At 42.0% G+C, this 22,268-nt stretch overlaps 1 protein-coding gene and 1 long non-coding RNA gene across 15 annotated transcripts in view; one reads left to right on the top strand and one right to left on the bottom strand.

Moving 5' to 3' along the window:
* The window catches only part of NFASC (neurofascin), a 177,334-nt gene that overhangs the window by 13,052 nt on the left and 142,014 nt on the right, over positions 1–22,268 (top strand). For 8 of the 13 annotated variants that reach the window (XR_014007990.1, XM_081193376.1, XM_081193383.1 and 5 more), the window contains exon 1: positions 4,804–4,963. The exons of 2 other annotated variants lie outside the window; for them this stretch is intronic. The gene's annotated coding sequence lies outside the window, so the exon portion shown is untranslated. Of the gene's footprint in view, positions 1–4,802; positions 4,964–19,007; positions 19,144–22,268 lie in introns of those variants that run through there. 3 more of the 13 variants (XM_081193379.1, XM_081193380.1, XM_081193377.1) reach the window with 2 other exon arrangements.
* On the bottom strand, positions 6,755–10,300 carry LOC308587624. 2 transcript variants are annotated; one of them, XR_014008494.1, is made up of 3 exons: positions 8,920–10,300; positions 8,115–8,220; positions 6,755–7,505 (listed from the first exon to the last, which is right to left on the bottom strand). It is a non-coding gene; the product is annotated as an uncharacterized lncRNA (long non-coding RNA). The 2 variants fall into 2 exon arrangements; XR_014008493.1 differs by having other exon boundaries at positions 8,115–10,300.

Genomic DNA, 22,268 nt, shown 5'->3' with positions numbered 1-22,268 from the left:
GGTTCAACTAGGCCAATTCCTGTGTCTGTGACACCTTCAGTATCATGTTGCGATTTGAATAGAGCTCAGATGTAGCCTGCAGGCAATCTTATGTATTTCATCATTTTATATCCCACCCATTTTTCAGAACACTCTGGGCAGCAATGTATGCATAGAGAATTGATACATAGCCAAGTGCTACCAAAGGCAATGTAGTTGCTGCATATTCAGCAACACAAATATTCTGGTTTTGGTTTTAGAGAAAGCTGATCCTCTGCTTGCTGTTCTGAATGAAAAGACCCCATGACTTGACACAGAAAGGATGCTTTGGATTTCATTTGGACAAGAGCCATAATGAAGAGAAGATAAGCTTTGGATGTTAAGGGATTTAACATGATTCTCAATGTATATAGTGAATTGATGTTTCAAAGCTTTCCAGGGGAAAACATCTTTCCCGAGCTTTCTCCAAAGGGAAATGTCTTTTGAAAACATAACAGTAGCTTTCAGATGGTACTGCTTTCAAGAATTTTGCAGTTATACCCTGAAATCCTCCTAGATTTTTATGAAAAAGGTTAAGACAATTTTGCAGTGCAAGCAATAAACATTCCCCCTCTGACTGGCATTGTTGTGCAGAAGTATGATGACGCAGATGTGTGACCCTTTCTGCATTTGAGTGGAGTGGGAGATCCCTGTGCTGATGTGGAAAATAGCCTTGCCATGTAAGAAATGCATATTATCTAAAGCCACCTTTTTACCTTGAAATATTAGGGCTCTTGGGAAAGGGCAACACTAGTCTTATTAACTGTCCAGGGTGCTGAATCCTTTGAGAGTGCTTCTTTCTAGTTTCATTTCCAAGATCCTGTGTCATTCAAGTGTAATTAAAATAATTCTAAGTAACCTGTCCTTCGGAGCACAGGCAGCAGCATATTAGGCACATCTTCTACCTTTCACATATTTGCATAGCTAGAACATAGGCCCACTTTTGAATAAACATCAGTGTTGATGCTAGCATAGCTTTTAAAAATCTGTAGGTACAACCTGCATAAGCTGGCAATGTGCTCTATTAGGTTTTATTGTGTAGCTGACATTAATGTAGTGCGTTAATAGTGTTGACTTCATTCTACTGATAGTAACAGAGATGACTGGCGCTTAGTCAGGCTGTACCTCTCTGTTATATATGGTACCACCAGCACCTAATGTTGTAATTACACTACTCTCTTTGTGGAAAGTCATGAGAGCCGCTAATGTTCTCAGTGGTGCAGCATGGCTCTGCTATGATAAAGATCAGTCTGTATGCTAAACTGTACTCTCATGCCATTGCTTAAATTGTCTTGCTTTCAGATTTGTAACAGGCCCAGTAACAAGTGTGCTTGTTGTGAGCTCATTGGCTTTTGTACTCAAGTTCTTGTGACATACACGCAGATGTCTATAGCAGGCAGAGAAATGGGCCTTTGTAATAGGCACCCATGGGGGGAAGGGTCATAACTCAGTGGTAGAGCACATACTTTCTGGGCAGGAGATCTCCGAAACTCTTAGGTAGCGGGTATTGGCAAAGACCTCTACCTGAGACCTTGGAGAACTGCTGCCAGTGATAGCAATACTGGGCTAGCCAAGCAAATAATCTGATCTGGTATAAGGCAGCTTCCTGTCTACCTATGATTGTGCCTGTGAAGTCCCTGAAGTTCTCTCATTTAAATGGCTCTGGTTTAAGTACATAGCAGGAGCATGCCCCACAGTTGTTCTGCTACTACGGTCCTTTATGAAGTGCTGTTACAAAGATTTCAGCACTGCTAGTCCTGGATGGCGCTTTAGCTTTTCTTCCTGGGATTGTCAAGCAGGGCCATTCACTTTTCACAAAGGTCTGAATCACCCTTCTGCTTTGAGAACAACCTTGTTTCTTATCTCCTTATGTTTGCTCTAAAAAACCCCCAAACACCAGAGGCAATATTTCAGGAGGCCTATTAAAGAACAAAACATGTATTGTGTATTATAGATGTTATTGGGGAGGGGGGAATGTTCCAGGACGTATTGTAATTTATGTGCATGGCACTACATAAATAGTACAATACCTGACTCTGAATGTTTTGGGCTCTCTTTAACTTGTTTATGGGAAGGCAGTTTGCCTAATTTCTCTCTCCTCCTTCTAGCAAACTTCTATGCTTGAACCAAAGAAGTATAGGTGATTTTCCCCCCCAACAGGGTAGAAATGATACATTGACTAGTCAAAATCCTTGATTCAGGTAGGTAGCTGTGTTGGCCTGACGCAGTCGAAATAAAAATTAATTTTTAAAAAATTGTCCAGTAGCACCTTATAGACCAACTAAGCTTGTTCTGGTATAAGCTTTTGTCTGCATGCACACTTATACCAGAACAAATTTAGTTGGTCTATAAGGTGCTACTAGACAATTTATTATTATCCTTATTATTCTTATTCTTATTATTAAAATTCTTGTTATCTTTGCCCAATTGGATTACATATATTATAGAAGTAAAATTTTGTTGTTACTGTAAAGCCGTGAAGCATATAGTGAATTTCTTCTGAATTTCAAAGCTATTGTGATGAGCGGTGATGCTCAGAACCAGCCAACAAAGCCAAAGTGAAAGATAGTCTTTAAGTAAGACTGTAGTATTTCACAAACATATAATTAACAATAAGGTGCATGGTATTCTTGAAGTCAGTTAATTGCATTGCAAATATCACCCTGTCAGATCACATTTGGTAGCTGAGCCTTAATGTAGCTAGCTGCATGGACTTAAATAGCAATTGTGTTTTTCTTGAGGATGTTGAAGCATTGTGTAATCGTTTTGGTAGTTTGAAAGGATGTTTGCCATTTGATTTCACCTCACATGTAAAGAATTCAGTGTTCTTAGAAGAAGTACAGTGGGTTACATAATAGAGCAAATTGCAAACTCTTTTCTTTGACAGACCAAATGCTTATTGTGCTCCACATCTGAAAATCTTTTGCATCACCCCACTTAAAACATGGTCACAAATAACTTAGCATTGTTGTGCCCTATGAGAATGTAACTTTCTTGAGTGTTGCTTTAAATTTAGGTTGCACTCAGAGTCTAGGATGGGGGAGTGAAGGAAAATAATAATCCATTCCACTTTCTTTGTTAAATCTAGGAGTATGCCATGGAAGAGAATGTTCAATACTTAATAAGTGGTGACTAGTCTTGAGGTTCTATAATGCTTTGTCTTTCAGACAAACTACCTTTTTCCTGATCCCTTCCCTTTTTCACCCCATTGGGGATGTTTGAAAATTAGCATAAGTATCCTGTCTCACTGCAGTGGAACAATCCAGTCCATCTTGTTCATTGAGAAAGGTGAATCAGACATTTTAAGGCCTAGGGCTTTGCTGGCTCAGCTAAATACCCTACTTGATAAATTCCCACAGCAAATTACACAGTCTTCTGTGCTTCAGTTGAGGAAAAACATACCAAGCTCCTCAGGTTAATATGGGTTGGATAAATTATTATATTTTATATTTATGTTATACCCTGCCTTTTCCCCAGACAGGACTCAATAAATAGCATGGATAGGCTAACATATCTTGAAATTAAGGTAATAATAATAATAATAATAATAATAATAATAATAATAATAATAATAATTTATATGCCACCCATCTGACTGGGTTGCTCCAGTCACTCTGGGCGGCTTCCAGTGAATTAAAACATCAAACACAGTAAAACATCAAACATTTAAAACTTCTCTATACTATGTAAGAACAGAAGAATAGTCCTGTTGGATCAGAACAGAAGTTTATCTAGCCCAGAACTCTGTTCTTACAGTTGCCAACCAGATGTACATGAAAAGTCCATAAGCATGACATGAGCACAAAGGCCCACTATCCACTCATATTCTCAAGTAACTGGTATTCAGAGGCATTGCACCTCCAATCATTGAGTCTTTTATCTCTCTCCTGTCTTCTTTGGCAATTAACCCTCAGCAATTACAGCAATTAACCTTCAGTAAAAGTCTGTTTGGTCTTTCTTCATATATTCTCTCATATATAACTAAACACACACACAATGGTAATAGCATGTGATAAAAAGGTTAGATAGTTCAATGTATGTACATTATCTGTGTAGGAATGCGAGTGGCGTTGTGATCTAAACCACTGAGTCTCTTGGGCTTGCCGATTAGAAGGTTGGCAGTTCGAATCCGCGCAGTGGAGTGAGGTCCCATTGCTCTGTCCCAGCTTCTGCCAACCTAGCAGTTGGAAAGCATTCCAGTACAAGTAGATAAATAGGTACCGCTGCGGCAGGAAAGTAAACACTGTTTCCGTGTGCTCTGGCTTCCATCACGGTGTCCCATTGCACCAGAAGTGGTTTAGTCATGCTGGCCACATGACCCAGAAAGCTGTCTGTGCACAAATGCCGGCTCCCTCAGCCTGAAGCGAGATGAGCTCTGCACCCCATAGTTGCCTTTGACTGGACTTAACCATCCAGGAATCCTTTACCTTTACCTTACATTATTCATAACAACAATCCTGTAAGGTAGAATAGTACTGCAGAGAGAAGAATTTAGTAGACTTAAGCAAGCCACTGTTCTATCAAATGAGTGCACAACTTAGATAAGATTTAAACCACCTTGCCTTCTTAGCAATGACCCCACCCCACCTCCACCAGCTCTATTAAGTAAACATGACATGGGAAGCCTAGGCTATTTCCATAACTAAAGGTGACTTTCCCCCTTTGGGTAAATGATAGTTTAACTGGAATCTTTCTGAATTCTGGGCCTCTGAGAGCACTAACAACAGCATCAATTGTGACAACACATTTTATGATGTAGTGATGTTGACCATCACTAGGCTGAGATCACCAAGTTATTGGCCACAAACTATCAAAGAGTAACATTCCCCAAGTGCCTTCTGAGCTCTGCTGACTGGAATTGGGTCAGAAGCCATGGAAGATGGGCTCTGTGGCTTCCTGCCAGTTCTTCTGGTCACCCAACACGTGAGCAACCCGTTTTGATAAGGTAAGAGGCGCATTATGGCTCTGTCTTCTCTAACTCTACCATCCTCAAGTTTGAAAAATCCTTGGTTTGGCATTAGAGCTGTGAAACTACCTATAGACAAGCAACTTATTGTCCTAAGACCTTTGGACTGTTCAGATGTTCTGCCTGCATACATCTACTGACTACATGGGGAAGTGGGGCCACATCCTCAGATGCTGGCTATGTCTCAGTGGTCATATATTTACTGAGGAGCCCCTCTGTGTATACAGTGTATACACAGTGTATGCAGGTATGGGGCCCTCATTAACACAGAGAAGTGTGGTTAGTATATATGGACAGTAGATGAACAAAATGTAAGCAGTTCTTATCCTCCCCATACCTTTGGTGAATTATGAGGAGTCCCCCGCCCTGAACCACCATTTTGAGTGTTAGTATTACCAAAACAAAACAGAAGTTCTTATATCTGATTTAGTAGATCAAGGATTGGTCTACACATAGCAAGATGCTTACATGTGCTGCTTCCCTTTGCCCAGTCACCATATGGATTCTATTGGTCAGAGAGAGTTAATTTATCACCGGCAAAGTTTTCTGTCATTGATATGGAACCTCTCCACACAAGCCAGAGGATCTTCATGGCAAATTATGACAGCCGAGTAAGGAGAGTCACCATGTTGGGGGGGGGAACCTTGCCACATGGAGCAGCTAAGAACATAAGAACGGCCTGTTGGATCAGGCCAGCATTCTGTTCTCACAGTGGCCAACCAGATGCCTGTGGGAAACTAGGGAGCAGAACACGGGAGCACTCTCCCTTCCTGTGGTTTCCAGCAAGTTAACATGCCCTTGCCAGCAAGCCCTCCCATCTATATTCCTCAGGTCAGGAAGGCTGACACATTAGCAAAGAAACTCGGCTCGGAAGCTTATAGAAGAGCTGGAGGTTCTGCCCATTCCTGGCCCTGATCTAGGCTAATGCTTCCAAGCACTCCCCTCTTGTCCTGAGAAGCCTCACGTGCAGCCAGCCAGCGGTGTATCTGAAGCTTCTGCCTGGCTCACCATCTCATTTGCTTCTGTGACTCTGGGGTAGATGGAAGAGGGTCTGGGAGCCAGTCAGAATCCCAGGGGCCTGAGGCAGGGACCTCCAGCCCTTAGGCAGGGATATGCAGATCCAACAGATCTTCAGGGTTATTGGCAGTAGAGATCTGCTGAGGGGGTGGGGTCCTGTTGCCTTGGTCTGGGGAGGGCTGAACCTTGACAATACCATGTCAAATCACCACCTTCCCTTGCCCTTGTTTGGTCCTTTTGCTTTGCTTTGTATTTTAGGATCTGATGGTCCAGCAAAGGAGCACAGAAAGTGATTCTTAAGGTTCACCTTCCTTCTACCCCTGCAGTGAAAGATTGTCATCTTTGGGGTTGCTAGGTGGAGGTGTTCTGAAAGGGAGGCTGACTGAACTAAGTGGCATGTTGGCTGGCTGCTGATTGGACAGTGGCTACCCTTTTGAAGTCTCATGCCTCGCTTGCTATCAGATCCTATGCCTTTCAGCTGGAAGCTGGGCAACTGAGATCAGACTATTGTTGCATGTGGTTGGGTTGCACTGAAGGAGAGCTCTAGGTACTCATGAATGAGATGAGGGGAAACTGGGAAGGCACAGGGGAAAGGAATATTTTATGGAAATTAAAGAGGAATTGATTTAGAGGGGATTATTATTATTAATTAATTAAATTGTGTACAATCCTTCATCCAGGAATCACAGACCAGCTTACAATATATATAAAAAAATCAGAATATAGTAATAAACAAAGACAATAACCCCACAGTTCAAAAGGCCACAGATTGTTTAATGATCCAAAGGCCAAAGAGGAATGTTTTTCCCTGGCGCCTAAAGATATGTAGATGGAGAGCCTCCCTGCAGAGGGCATTCCACAAGTAGGGAGCCATTGCAGAAAAGGTCCATTTTTATGTTGCTACCCTCCAAACCTCGTTGAGGAGGCACATGAAGAAGAACCTCAGATGGTGATCTCAGGGTGCAGATCAGTTCATATGGGGAAGGCGATCCTTGAGGTATTGCAGCCCTGAGTCATTTAATGCTTTATAGGTCAAAACCAGCACTTTGAATGAGGCCCAGAAACTAATTGGCAGCCAGTGCAGTTGGGCCAGAACTGGCATTATATGCTCAAACCATCTTGCCCCAGTGAGCAACCTACCCACTGAATTCTACACCAGCTGACGTTTCTGAACCATCTTCAGAGGCAGCCCACATATAACATGTTGCAGTAATTTAACCTAGAGGAATCTGATGGACAATGAATTTTTGAGGAGAGAAGAATTTTGGGTAGTGGGGATTATTTGTGGGCTTTATTGGGCATAATATTCCACCTCTGCCTTGTATTCAGCTTGTGGTCTTTAACAAGTCACTTGTTCCAGTCTAGGGCAACTTCCTGTTTCATGGTCATGCCCATTGAGGTGCCTCTGGGAAGCTTACAAGGGCAACTACATTCTCTGTTTGTCCCCAGCACCTGGTATTTAGAGTCATACTGCTTCTGAAGAGGGAAGTTCCTGTTGCTTATCCTGTAAGAGATGGTTGGTTTCCTTGAGTGGAGGCTAGGATGGCTTTAGGCAGATGCAGCCAGTGGCAGACTTTGGTAATCTTTCATATTACGGCATCCTGTGTGAGGCCAAAATTTAGCACCCCGAAATGGATCTTCTTAATGATGGATCTTCTCAATTTTACACTCCCTCAGCTCAGCACCCTGTGTAACAGAACCGCTTTCACCTGTTGCAGCCAAGGGACACCGTGGGTGGGAGGGACTTGCAATGTGTGCGGGGGGGGGGTGTAGCAGCCTTGGTTTGGGGAGATACTCTTGCTAACATATAGAATGGTATTAAGATCTATAAATTGCAGAGGGTCAGTTTAGTTTCTCCCCGGACTAATTGTGAAATGAAGGGTGCACCATTTCTCCCTAAGGCCACCTGCAAATGTATTGTGACAGTGCCAGAAGTGCTGTGTCATGGATGGCAACGCTCAGACCGGCTGAGGCAGACAGTGCCATTCTTTTACTTTGCACTAAAGAAAGGAAGGGATGGTAGTACCATTTAGAAGGTCTTTCTTAACTGGTAATGGAAAGACTTGGATGTTTTGTTCAGTAAACAAGAAAATGTACTTTCTCTGCCAAATACCTGGATTTCCGCCCATAGTTCAACAAAGGCTCTCCTGTTTGGATACAATGTCTCTTTTCTATGTCACTTTGGGTGTAAAAGATGCCCTGAGAGAGGTGTGCAAGATCTGCAAAACATTATTTTGAAAATAAGATGAATGCCTTAAAGGTGAACCCTATTTTTGTGGCCCAAGCATTCATGGTCTGCAGTCTAGGTGTTTGAAGTGTGAATCTGAGCTACAGGTGTATAGTATATATGTGTGATGCATGCACTTGTGTGCGTTTGTGTGTGGTTTGGAAGGGGGAAATTACATGCAGAAAAGTACAGATGTAGATAATTAACGTTATTAACAGTGGCCATTCACACATAGAAAGACAGTTGGTGATAGCACAGACTTCCCTGCAGTGATAAGCCAATTGACTCATGTAGCACGATAAAAATCCTTTGTCTCCATTCAGTCCACAGGTGATAGCTTTGAACCTCTTGAAGAACTGTAATTCAGTGGTTTCACTTGCAAGTCTCTATTCATACTTTTTCTAATCATGAGGATTAAGGCTAGGCAAACACTCTTCTGCAGGCTAAATGACCCTTCTTGCTTGTGATCATCCTGCCTGTGTTTTGACCTTAGCTGAAATCATTTTTGTGATGTCACAATATTTTAGATTGCTTTGTCATTGTGTTGACATATGCTTAGAAGCTGAATGGATGAGGCAGAAAACCTCTGTACATTCTAGTGTACCAATAGGAATGCAAAAGAAAGGTGGAATTAGAAGTGATTCAGTAAGTTATAAAACAAGAATGGAGAAAAATCTGTGGCCACACTCACCTTTTAGTTACTTCATAGATGAAAGCCATGGTGGTGGTGACTGTTGAGGTCTCTTAGATGGTCATCCTGTGATGCTTTGTAAGACCTGACTTTATGCGCTAATGAATGTCTGGATAAAGGTCAACATTTCAATGTTACTGGAATCTACTTCACTTGTGTTTTTAATATTTCCTTTGCAATACCTCTATGAAGTGTTGAAGACCTATGGGACCCATTCTTCTGACTGGAAGTCATCAAAGAGCAGAAAGTCATTCCTTTCTACAGGAAGCAGAGGGTAGCCAATTATAATCTAACATCCTTTGGAGACTTGCTAAAACCTGGGCATTTTGGAGGAGCTCTTTGGCTGGCTTTTGAGAATCATTAGAATCTGTGCAGATCAGCTGAGGAGGGAGCTTATTCCACATCTCCACTCATCAAATGACTGATATCCCAGGAAGTGCCTCTATCCTTCCCAGCACTGTGTCAATTGCTAAAAAAGAAAAGAAAAAGAATTGTCGCTACTGCCAAAACCAGTAATGTCTTGAAGGGGTGAAAGAACAAGTTCTGGAGGAGCAGATTAAGCTCTCAAACTTCAGTATCACACTAGTTTAACCACTGGCTTCTATAAAACAGAGCACCTACTGTTGCTTTGAAAGTACCTTTCCCACTGATCCCACCCTGATGGAACTGGAAACCTTAGCTACAGGGTCAGGATGCTGTACTAAGCCTTACATTGGGCTAGTAAGAAACCATAGGATTTAATTGATGCATTCAGCATACTAACAATGAAAGAGATTACACACTATCAAAGCCAACAAGCAGATGTCTTGAAATGAAAATATTCCAGTAATTACTTTTAAGTCCAGAGAATTGGTCTTTATCTCCCTTCATTCTGTTGGATGCTACATCCTAATCCATATGAGTGATACTTTGGGACTTGATCTTTCAGGATTTGGAATAAGTACATCTCAAGTGGGTGTTAATTGGAAAGTCAAGTGCAGCCCTGTGGATCCTTACCTGGAAGTAGGCCCCATTGAACACAATGGCACTTGCTTCTGAGTAAACATTCATAGGCTTGTGCTCTTTGACTCTTCTGCAGAGCACTGCTTGTTCCCCTGCATGAAAACAGCCACCAAATATTTGTCCTCAGCCCGGTACATGCTTATGATATTGTAAAGAAACCTAAGAGTTGAATTTGAGACTTTCAATGATACAGCCAGCAACAATTTCCATGGTTGCAGCAGCACATTTTCCATCCGCCACACCCATGGCTTTATCACAGTATTGCTACCTCTGAGTCTTTCTCTATTATATAATACATTCTGAAAGAATGACTTCGATCACTCTGCATTCCGTGGGAAATTGCTGTGTCCAGAAATCTGCAGAAGAGCTGGCTATTGATGCCACTTGTTGTTGTTTTTTAGTCGTTTAGTCGTGTCCGACTCTTCGTAACCCCATGGACCAGAGCATGCCAGGCACTCCTGTCTTTCACTGCCTCCCGCAGTTTGGTCAGACTCATGTTTGTAGCTTCGAGAACACTGTCCAACCATCTCGCCCTCTGTCATCCCCTTCTCCTTGTGCCCTCCATCTTTCCCAACATCAGGGTCTTCTCCAGGGAGTCTTATCTTCTCATGAGGTGGCCAAAGTATTGGAGCCTCAGCTTCACGATCTGTCCTTCCAGTGAGCACTCAGGGCTGATTTCCTTAAGAATGGATTCATTTGATCTTCTTGCAGTCTATGGGACTCTCAAGAGTCTCCTCCAGCACCATAATTCAAAAGCATCAATTCTTCGGCGATCAGCCTTCTTTATGGTCCAGCTCTCACTTCCATACATCACTACTGGAGTTCCATACATCATTCCTGGAGCAGGAACCGGCAAGCCACTCCAGTATCCCTGCCAAGAAAACTCCATGGACAAAGGCAACAGGCATTGATGCCACTATTGATGCTGTTTCTTGTTCAGGCAGAAAAAAGCATAGCATAGTAGAACCAGATTTCCAAAACTGTTGACCTTCTTTTCTAGTTCTGCTGAAATTCTGGCCTTCAAAAGTAACAATGGGTACAACTGCATACCTGGCACCTCTGGCACTCTATTCCTAATCCTGGAATAGGAACTAATTGCCCCTATTCATCTGGAGAAACCCTGCTTGGGACAAGTATGAAGGAGCATGCTAAAAATTATTTCTATTCCTGTGATCCATCTTGGAGGAGATGCTTGGAAACAGAAAATATGTGCTTCTTCCTCCATTTTAAAAAATGAACATGGATATTATTGACTTTGCAATATCATTGGTTCTTTCTTTTGATGCCTTATAATTGTGAATATCTACCTTGGAGTACTTTTTAAAATTAAAATTAATCCCCTGCCTTTCTACAAGGCAGCTTTGAGCACCTAAACACACACAGAATTATACAAATGATAAATTCTTACGTCTCATTTAAGGTGGTACATTGGTTCCTGTTAACTGTGTGCCAGTTTCTTGAATAACCTGGATGCTCTTTACCTTCTGAGATTAGGGTGGCGTGTTTGACTTTCATCTTGGTCTCTGCTGTTTTCCAAATTGGTTCTGCCATACCTGAACTTGGAACAATTTTGTAGCCTAAATGAGAGTCCTTTCTAAGTGTTGTACAATGTTGAGGTTTTCTGCCTAATAACTTTAGCCCACTCTTTTCGGCAACATTTTATAGGTTGCTAGGGAGGTAACTTTGCACCTGTGGGAACCGTCTACTGAACTGATGGGTCTTATTTGGTGTAAGCTGGTATGTGCATGAGGCATGTGCTTCGTACTGATTCTGAACAGATGCTTCAAAATGTCAGGCAAATGTGTTGCCTTGCATGACACTTCATTCTTCCAGTCCCCCCACCACATCCCAGTACATAAAGGGAAGTACTATCCCCCTCCCCATCTGAGAAAGTTCCAGGACATCGAGTAATCCTGACTTCAAATAATTAAGACTATAATAAACTTGCAGACTTGTGCAGCGTGGGTTCAGCGAAGATGACAAGCTAATGCAAACCTGAAAATCTCTCTATTTTCACTCTTCACAAGAGATTTGAAGATGATCTAGTCCATTTGGATACATTAACAAAGCAGTTGAGACTGAACCGTATATTTATATTTAAATTTATACCCAATTTTTATTTCTTTTTTATTCTCTCTTATTTTCACTCTTCTTTATCCTTTTCCTTTTTTTAGGTTAGATTGGTTTTTATTGTTTCTTATGTTGAAAACTTTCAATTAAAATATTTTGAACATGCACACATAGACATTCTCTTCTTTTTAACCTCCTTTGTATTTTGAGTTTCTTAAAACCTACCTATATATTTCAGCCGACCCTTTTCTTCTTTCCATGTTATATTAGTTATTCTAGTGTAACCTTTTTTTGTTCTGCGTTGGGCTGTTAAATCTATTTTGTAAGTGTATTTTGTATCTACAGTATATTATTATAAGCAGTAAATCTATTCTGTAAGTGCTAACAATTCAAAACTATGCAAGTCTACTAGGTCAGAATGGCTTTTTTTTTTTTTTTGGACGTATTGGAACCTTCATCCATTAAAATCAGGCACAGCTGCAGTACTTGGCATATCTGGACAACAGTCATACCCCAGACACGCTGGCAGGGCCTACTGAGTTTGACATTACTTCCTGCTGCCATGGGGCCCTTACCTGACACTGCTGCTCACCTGACACTGCTGCTAACACTCACCATTGCATTGGGGCACAACGCTGCACTCGCTCCCCTGAACTTCCTTACCCCAATGGGTGGCACTTCTGGACCGGTCTAAATTTTCTCAAAATGCAGTGTTTAACATTGATGTGAAGCATTTTATTTGGGGTAATTTCAAATTGTGGCTAGCTGCAATGGATCAGAGCTAAGCCAGTGCTAGGATATGTGAGGTGTGGGGCTGGGTGCAGCAGTGCTAGGCAGGGGTCCAGACAACTTCATAGTGGCAATTCTGGATGCGGCCCAGGTTGGCACCCGCAGGCCCATTACTACTACCAAATTGAGGGCCCACTCAGGCCCTGTCAGCTGTCTTAATTAAATTTCAGGAGCCTTTAAAATGTCACAGTCATTGCAATCAGCCCAGGCTGTACTTTCGAAATAGCCTTCTCTGCAGTGATGAGCAGCACAGGGATGTTAGAAGTCTGCCCCTTAACTTTGAAATTTGTATCCTGGAGAGGTCCATCACCATGTCTGTGTGAATTGCTCAGTTGAGATCAAAGCCATCTGCACATAGAAATGTGATGCTGGTGCTTCTGAAAACTGTTTAGCCCTATGCATCTGATAATTAGATGCTGATTACCAACATGTTTAAGGTGACACTTGGGAGTTCAACATATTTTTCCACCCCCACAGCTTTGATTGACACTGAATTCTTTATTGCTTACTTGCTTTGATTTTGCTTTTGTCCCTCTCACATAATTGTTACTTACAGTACAGAGGAACTGTGGTAACTGCATTCTGGTTAAAATACGCATATTTTCCTTTTGACAATATTCAAGGCAGGCAAGATTACCGTATTTTTTGCTCTATAAGACTCACTTTTTCACTCCTAAAAAGTAAGGGGAAATGTGTGTGCGTCTTATGGAGTGAATGCAGGCTGCGCAGCTATGCCAGAAGCCAGAACAGCAAGAGGGATCACTGCTTTCGCTGTGCAGCGATCCCTCTTGTTCTGGCTTCTGAGATTCAGAATATTTTTTTTCTTGTTTTCCTCCTCCAAAAACTAGGTGCGTCTTATGGTCTGGTGTGTCTTATAGAGCGAAAAATACGGTACCTTCCTCCCCAGAACTTTGCCTGATCTTAAAAATATCCTTGCAATAAGTACGTGCTAACCATTAACTGCCTATATATAAATACAGACTGGAAGCATTTAAAAGAGGCTTTTTTACTTCACTTGTATTGGGCACCTAAGCACCAAGGTTTAAATGTCACATGTGGCTGAATGTAATTTTGCACAATCAATAATTTTGTCAGCTCTGTTTCTAGCCTCTTGCTGGTTTCCATAGATACAGATGGGAAGTGACAGGTTCTCATTGTCTGTGTTGACCCCATTGTAACCTTTTGCTCCTGGACTTCCTTATTAGGGAATATGCTTACTTTGCTGTCTGAGTTCCCTCCACCACCGCCACCCCCATCTGTATCATGCTCATTTTGATTTTCCTTCAGATTTATCCAGGACAAAAGCACTAGCTAAATCTGTCCTTGCTTGTTTGCTACAGAAGCTTTTGGACTGACATCTGGTGTCACTATGTGGTTTGGATACAGTGGTAGGGCACAGTTGTAACTCCTATAGTGCTGTCACCTTGATAATGACTCCTGTTACAAAATTGTGTTGAAATTGTAATGGCACAGTCGGTTACCTCTGTTACATTCCAGTTACACCATTAATGTATGGAACCCACAATTCTGTTGCCATGCTCACCATGTTGAGTGTTCTATCAACCTCTAATAAGCCTATGGAGAAGAACCCCAGAGTATCTCTCTAGTTCCAAGCTTTAATCTTTGCATGCAAGTAATATATATTGATTTGTTGAAGAACATAGAGCATACCCCTAATGGCTGCTGCACACAAGTCTATTTTTTCATTCTTTGTTGGGAAAAACTTTACCCAAGCTACGTGGCAAATTCATCTGTTGTCTACTACATGTGCATGCAGAAGATACACTTGTTGGGACATGGCTTCCTGCCACATGTAAGCACAGCTCTTTTGCTTGATGCATGGTGTGTTGTGGTATGTACACAAAAATCATGCAGCATGCTTACACCAAATGGATTCCAGTGTAAAAAAGGGAGGAGGAGACTTTTGGTGTGTAATTTTCAGTGTAAGCTGTAGAACTTACGAGATAAAGTTTCAAGAAGGAAGGAGGGATGGAGAAGTCCACTCCTTTCCTTATCCTGCTCACAACTATCCCTCTCATCCATTCCCCAAACAGACAAGCTGGGCTCTCTGCATAGAAGTGATGGTGAGGAGGAGTGGGTTTATCATTCTTCTTCCACTCATCCTCAACTCTCTCATCCATCACCGAGACCATTGCCTCAGGTATATAAAGAGTCATGGCAAAGTCTGTTATTCCAAACCATGCCCTTCACCCTGTTATCCCAAACTGAAAAAGACAGAGACCTCTTGATCCCAAGAAGGAGGTAAATAATGTTCCCACACATACATTACCAAGACAACTTTTGTTGTTAGCAGGATATAAATACATACGCATAAATACATATGAACTATATTTTGAAATGACTGAGGAGGAATAGCCTCCCCTCCTGCCAAACCTGGGGTTTGAAAGTGAAGGAAAAGATGTCCCATGTTTTATATATGAAGTGGTTTACTTTGGGACATCACTGAAGTATGTGTGGAGGTGTTTAAACTCGTTTCCTACTCATGATAGCACCAGTTAATAATCCAGCTTCTTGTTTAGGGATGGGTTTCAGTTTTGTGATAGTACAAGTGTTATGTGATCTTAGCAACTGGCTTACATGCAGACACAGGCACACATGCAGCCCATCAACTTTGGTGGGTATGGTAGAGTGAAGTGCCTGCAGTGTTCTGGTCCTTTCCCCAACCTCACTTCAAAATGATTTTAATTCTATGGATGGTCATCTCTGATGGGCTCTATAGTTGCATCCTGCACTGCAGATTCGCATTGGAGTCTGTGTGTGCTGGTGGTGGTGGGGGTCAAAGATCCTTTCAACTTTGTGATGCTCATTGCATCTTCATGTCCCTCACTTGCACCTGTTTCCACCACCCCCACTTATTTCTGGAATTTGTCTCCATACATAAGCAGCATACCATTTTTTAAGGGGGTGAGAATCTTCTTGACATACTGACCAGAATGTTGTTGTTGTTGTTTAGTCATTTAGTCGTGTCCGACTCTTCATGACCCCATGGACCAGAGCACGCCAGGCACTCCTGTCTTTCACAGCCTCCCACAGTTTGGTCAAACTCATGCTGGTAGCTTCGAGAACACTATCCAACCATCTCGTCCTCCGTCGTCCCCTTCTCCTTTTTTTAAAAAAAATGATATTTATTAAGGTTTCGAAGAAAGAAATTACATAGATAAAAAGAAAAGAAAAAAAAGACAGAAATAAGAATAAAAGAAAAATACAAAATGCAAAAAAGATAAAAAACACTTAAAAAAATACATCAATCTTTCCACCTTACATTCATTTCCTTGCTTCCCTGACCTCCTCACACCTTCCTTTTTTGTATTCCAATTCAGTTAGTTAATTCAGCAATTTCTTTCCCTCTTTGTTGTTGTCCCCTTCTCCTTGTGCCCTCCATCTTTCCCAGCATCAGGGTCTTTTCCAGGGAGTCTTCTCTTCTCATGAGGTGGCCAGAGTATTGGAGCCTCAACTTCATGATCTGTCCTTCCAGTGAGCACTCAGGGCTGACCAGAATAGATAATGGTAATTTAAAATTAACACTCAGAGATCATGTTCACAATAGAGGAACATGCATAGAAGCCTTTATTGCAGCACTGGATACTTAAAGAGTACCCTTTGCTTGTAAAAACCCTCTTAGCTGCCAGTCCTGTTCCCGCCCCACCCCTGGTCCACCAAGTCAGTGTAGAAAAGGTAGCAGAGGAGGGAAACTGATGAACAAGAGGGGTGGCAATTTTGGATGAAGTCTGCCAGGCTGGGTTTTCCTGAGTTTGGGGAAATCCTTGGGGAAAGCCTGTGCTTCCCCCAAGAGAGACTTGGAGAGACCTAACCCATTCCAAATTGAGGTGAGTGGATATTGCTATTACTGCACTTGCTCAGTATGCTGACCTCAGTGCCAGGGGAAAGGTTTCCTTTTTTTTTCTTTTTGGCAGTTGGTCCTGGGTCAGTGCACAAACATTTAAGTGTTTGAAAAGCTGCCAACTATAACCGAGGGGCAGTCCTGTTTGGGCTATATTTGCTCCTGCTGTGAAGCAATTATCCTTTCATTGTCTCTTAAAGCCTCCACTGTTTTGCAATGCTGTATGACTTAAAACACTTAGCCAGCTTGGCTGTGCAGAGTGTCCTAGGGCTGGAGCACTGCAATGCTCTCAGAATATTCCCCTATCAGCTTTGCCAGCAATGCAGTAAGTGATTCAGCAGAACAGCTCCAGTGCAGAGAAGTACTGCAAGGAATTGGATGAGTCTTTTCTTATGTGTCCATGCCCAGGATCTCTTGGACCCCAGCTTGTTTGCATTTGCTTGCAGTTTTAGTCAGCAGGCTTGCACGTTTTAATTGTGCCTAAGCCCTATTGAACTCAGTGGGCTGACTTTGAAATAAGCATGCATAGCATCAGTCGGTTAGTGCTTACATTTACACTTTTTTGTTTCAAACCCTATTGGGAAACTTAGGCACAGGCCTTTCCCCAATCAACTGAGCAAGATAGTGGACTCTTTAAAGGAGTTAAAGGGCCACTATAATGTTGCAGTCAATGCTATAACAGTAACTCTTTAAGAGTTCTAATTGTCTGAGAGTCAGTGGTAAGTAGTGATGCATGTTGTGATGGGAAGCTGTACACTTTTGTCTGGAATATGAGTCACACCTACCTGCATGGGTTGGGAGCTAGAAAATCCATCAGCTGGGTGCAAGCAGCTTAGATTTTGGTTGCCAAAAGCTGCATTAAGGTTTTAGGGAGCTCATTATACTTTAGAACCAACATTTGCTGCTTTTATAGCCTCTGTACCTCAGACAACCTGAAGCTATATCATAGAATCATAGAATTGAAGAGTTGAAAGGGAATGTGAGGATCACCTAGTCCCATGCCCTGCAATGCAAGAATTACAGCTGTCCCATAGTTGCAACCTTGATCAAACCTGCAACCATGGTGTTATCAGCACTACACTCTAACCAACTGAGCGATAATTGTGAATATATTATAGCAAAAGTCAGTGTGTGTTCTCTGCCAATGTAAACTAATCCTGTAAAGGCTCTCCAGAACAGCTTTCCGAAAGGAAGAACATGAAACAATCTGTATGTAGATTTTGATTTGCATGTCCATAGATGATGTATTTAGTACTGCAACTTGCCAGCATCTGGTAGTGGAGACTAGGAGAAAACTCAACCTCCTCTATTGCCTGCTGCTACAAAAATTGTGGTGGTTCCATAACAAAAACACAGCAGCAACAAAATGGTGGCCAGTTTGGCATTTGTGTGTAGCTGCCTCTCCATGGTAAAAACTTCCAGTGTGGTCACAGGTTCAAATCACTGAGAGAAGAATCACTCAAGATGAGCATCTCTGGTTGAATAAAGACCAATAGAAGAGTTTATGGCCAATCCAGTAATTGATTTTTTTGGAAACAGGGACAGCAGTACAGCTCCCTCTTCTGTACAGCTCCCTCTTCATAAATGTCTCAAGAGAACTAGTCTAGTGAACCTCTAATATATTCTAATATATTCTCCGGGGGGGGGGGCTCAGAGCCCTCATCACAGTATTATCCAGTGATGATCAAAGGGCCTTGCTTTATGGCACAGCTCTGCTTACTTCTGAGAGGCCTTCCCGAGGTCTATGAAAATGAGACCTGCCACCCTCTCCTCATAGTTTAACTTCTGCATCATGTTTTCTGTCCTCTATGATTCCTTAGCTTCATAAACAGAGCTGGTACAAAAAGGAGACGGCATCTTTTGGAACAAGAGAAAATAGGCTGCCGTACAAGGATCTCTGGCTTGCACTGTGCAGAACATGGGGACTGGCCCTAGCTGGCACTTGAGCCTGTTTTCAGCTGACTCTGAGAGAAGCATAGAGTGGGCAGTGTCTTGGACTACAACTCCTGCATTATTCACGAGGGAAATCCACAGAGAGGGAGGGGAGGAGTAAACAAGGAGAGTGTGCAATAGCTGTTAATACGTGGCCTGGTGTGCTCTCTCATTTGCTGTGGCACTTGAAGGTTTGGTGGGCTTGAGATAATGAGCCTCTATGTAAGCCACAGAGGAGGAGGGATGGTGAGCAGAGAGTGATTTTTTCTCCTTCCCAGCAGCAGTTGCATTAAATCTATATTTGACCCTGGAAAAAGTCTGCTCGGTTTTCACAGCATCTGAAGGCCAGAGGTCTGCTTCCTTGGAAACAGTAAGGAGCAGCATTTTTCACCCACCTGAGCAGCTTGGAGGTTTCCTTGGCCGTCTTAGCAATCATGACTGAATTATTCCTTGCCTCGCCTGGAGGACCATCACTTTTGGGATAAAGGTGACTGAAAGACAATTGAATAGCCCTGGCAGGGGAGAGAGAAAGAGGAGGAGAAATGGCTTAATTGTGAAAGGTGACAAAGGTAGGCTGGTCTGCTGATTTGATACCAAATTCTTGGAGATGTAGATTAGATTTGAACAGGTGCTATAAGATGAAATGATGTAGAAGAGTAAGTGAGCAGTTGATTGGTCCAGCACCTCTATGCCAGCATCCTCTAGAAGGAAGCACTGGAATATTGTGGCCTCTCATCCAGTCTAAACAAAAAATTAGAGCTGGAGTTTTCTAATGCAGCTGTGTCTTTAGCACTGCTTGAGGAAACCCAATGACAACATGATTTCTGATTTTGTTTTGCAGCAATAGTTTCATTTTAGCTTCTTTGCTTTTTCTGTGGTTGCTAGCATTGCACTGTGCTCTAGCACTGTCAATAAAATTAATCCATATGTGTCCCTCCCCCTCCCTCGTGTTCTTGTCCTTGACTCTCTCGTCTCGTTGATTTATTGCGTGTCTTCACATGCACCTATTTGAATTCAAAGTTCTGCTGGCAGATAGGGGAGAAATGCATTTGGGTCTTTGTTATCTGATGGGGAAAGCAGAAATAATTTGATTGTTGTGTGACTTTGATTTTCCAGTCATGGTAGAAATGGCAATATATCTTGAGAGGTACAGTGGTTAAAATACTGATTTAAGGGAACACAGATGCAAACCTCAGAGCTAGAACACTTATAGATTCCTCCCCCCCCCCAGCTACATTTTTAGAATACAATGCAAGATGAGGTATGGTGGCAGGGGAATGTCCACTTTCTTCCTCTATGCCTGAATATTTTGCTTTGAAACTGAAGATTTTACTGAACTCTGAATATGTTACCCTTCCTATAAAAAATATATGCAGCCTGGGCTCTCTCTCTCCCCCCCCCCCATAATTAAAAAACACTCAGAGCTGATGGGAGTCCCTAGAATCTTGTAGTCTACTTGCCTTTTTGTATTCTGCTGCTCTTCTATTCTTGTAACTTTGGCCTTTTTTACTGTATTATAAGCTTCCCTGAGCTTTTAAAAGGAAAGGCAGGCTATAAATGTTTTGAGTGGATAAATATTTCTGAATTATGGCAGGTTTTTTTCAAAGAATTGAACATGTTGGCATCCTTCTGCTTTGTAACAACAATAGAGGTGATCAGTAATGAGAGGCAGGAAATTTCCCATTTCTAAACATGTGTGGTTTCATAAAATGAATAAGTAATGTAATGAATGGGTACAATAGCAGTCAAAGTAGACAGCTTCAAAGTTGTAATTAACTTCTTCAGGTGACTGATCTTAGGAGAGCATGCTTGCCTGTGTAAATAAGGGTAGTTCTTTGGGTGGGCTCAAATAAGTGCCTTAACATTTTCGTTGCCTTCATATTTTTTAAAAATGTAAAGAAATGTAAGCTTGTCATATCATATTTCTAATAAAATATATAAAGTAAATATAAAGTAAGTGCATTTTATGGATTCCCCCATGCAATACTTCAATTATATGTTATTGCCAAAACATAAAATAAAACATGAGACATATACATCATACTTTCCCCCTTTTTTCTTTTTAAGGCAAGCATGTTAAAGCAGACCCCAATCAATTTTAGTCCAGCAGAAGCCCAATAAATTTAGGGCAGCAGAAACATCTTCAGAATTTTCTCGGATTCAAAACTTCTCAGAAAACCCACATCAGTGGATAGTATAAAAGCAGTTTTGAGGCAAAGAGTCATGGAAATGAGTAGGAAGCTTTGTGCCAAGTCTTTCTTCCAAACTATATGGATCAGATTCTGTTTGATTGAAAACTATACAGGAAGTCTAACTTGGGTTCACCTCAGACCACTGTCTGTTGGTTACTTGATATGATGATCCATATGTAAGAAAACAGGAGTATAATGGAAGGTAAGCTGGTTAGCACATGGGTTTTTTTTTACTCTTCCCAGGGCAGGTGTATTATTAACTTCTCCCTACTCAATAAATAGATGCTACTGATGAACATGCAGTTGTGCAGTACATTTTAAAATAGTTGTATCTATCCCAGCAGGTAGAATCTAGCTACTATCTTTTATTCTACCTTAAGAAGTGCCTTTCCCATAGCAATCTGCCCATGCCCTTAGGTCATTTGCTGAAGTCTTTCCCAATGTCATCCTTACCAGAGAAGTAAGTAGCAACAAGAGAAAGGGCCTTTCTGTGTTTTTGTTTGACACTCTTGGAGCCCATCCTGCTTTCTTTTAGACCCCAGGCAAAAACGTTTTTGCTTACCTATTGTCGGCCTGTTGGTTGGGTATAAATGGGTGTGTGTGTGTGTGTGTGAAAAAAGTCAGCTCTGTACTGTGTTTTAATTTGTTGGAAGCAACCCCTTGCAACCAGAGTGGCTGGGGCAATCCAGTCAGATGGGTGGCAAAGAAAGAAAGAAAGAAAGAAAGAAAGAAAGAAAGAGAAAGAAAAGTGATGATGATGCATCACAATAAAACACACACACATGAAAAACATGGGACTTTTCTCTTTGGGGAGCGAGTGACTGAGAGGCATAATAAATCTATCTTGAAAACACATAGGGAATAGGGCAATTCATTTCGCGCTAGATAGAGATCTGCCAAAGGGGGGACATGAAATCTCTTAATCAGCAATTGCCTCTGGGTTCTGCCATCTGTTCTGACAGGTGCCACCCTTTAGCTCCCAGGCTTTGCTCCCTGTGTCTCAGGATCTGAGCCCCAGGACATCTGGCAAGCCTGGCTAGAACTGTTCTAGCAACAGCTGTGCATTGAATACAACGGGTCCCATTTTCTCCAGAAAAACTAGTCAAAAACTAGTCACACTGGGAGAGCCAGTGTGGTGTAGTGGTTAAGAGCGGTAGTCACGTAATCTGGTGAACCGGGTTCGCGTCTCCGCTCCTCCACATGCAGCTGCTGGGTGACCTTGGGCCAGTCACACTTCTGTGAAGTCTCTCAGCCCCACTCACCTCACAGAGTGTTTGTTGTGGGGGAGGAAGGGAAAGGAGATTGTTAGCCGCTTTGAGACTCCTGAAGGGGAGTGAAAGGCGGGATATCAAATCCAAACTCCTCTTCTTCTTCTTCTTCTTCTTCTTCTTCTTCTTCTTCTTCTTCTTCTTCTTCAAATGTTGAATATCTTAATTTGATGCCTCCTGAAAATGGGTTCTTGCATGCTGTTCTTTCTTTCATAATGTATGTCATGACTGTGC

This window comes from Podarcis bocagei (genome assembly GCF_964188305.1).
Source record: "Podarcis bocagei genome assembly, chromosome: 5".
NCBI classification, from domain to species: Eukaryota; Metazoa; Chordata; class Lepidosauria; order Squamata; family Lacertidae; genus Podarcis; species Podarcis bocagei.
Note: the sequence above shows the minus strand (reverse complement) of the source record. Positions and strands in the feature narration are given on the sequence as shown.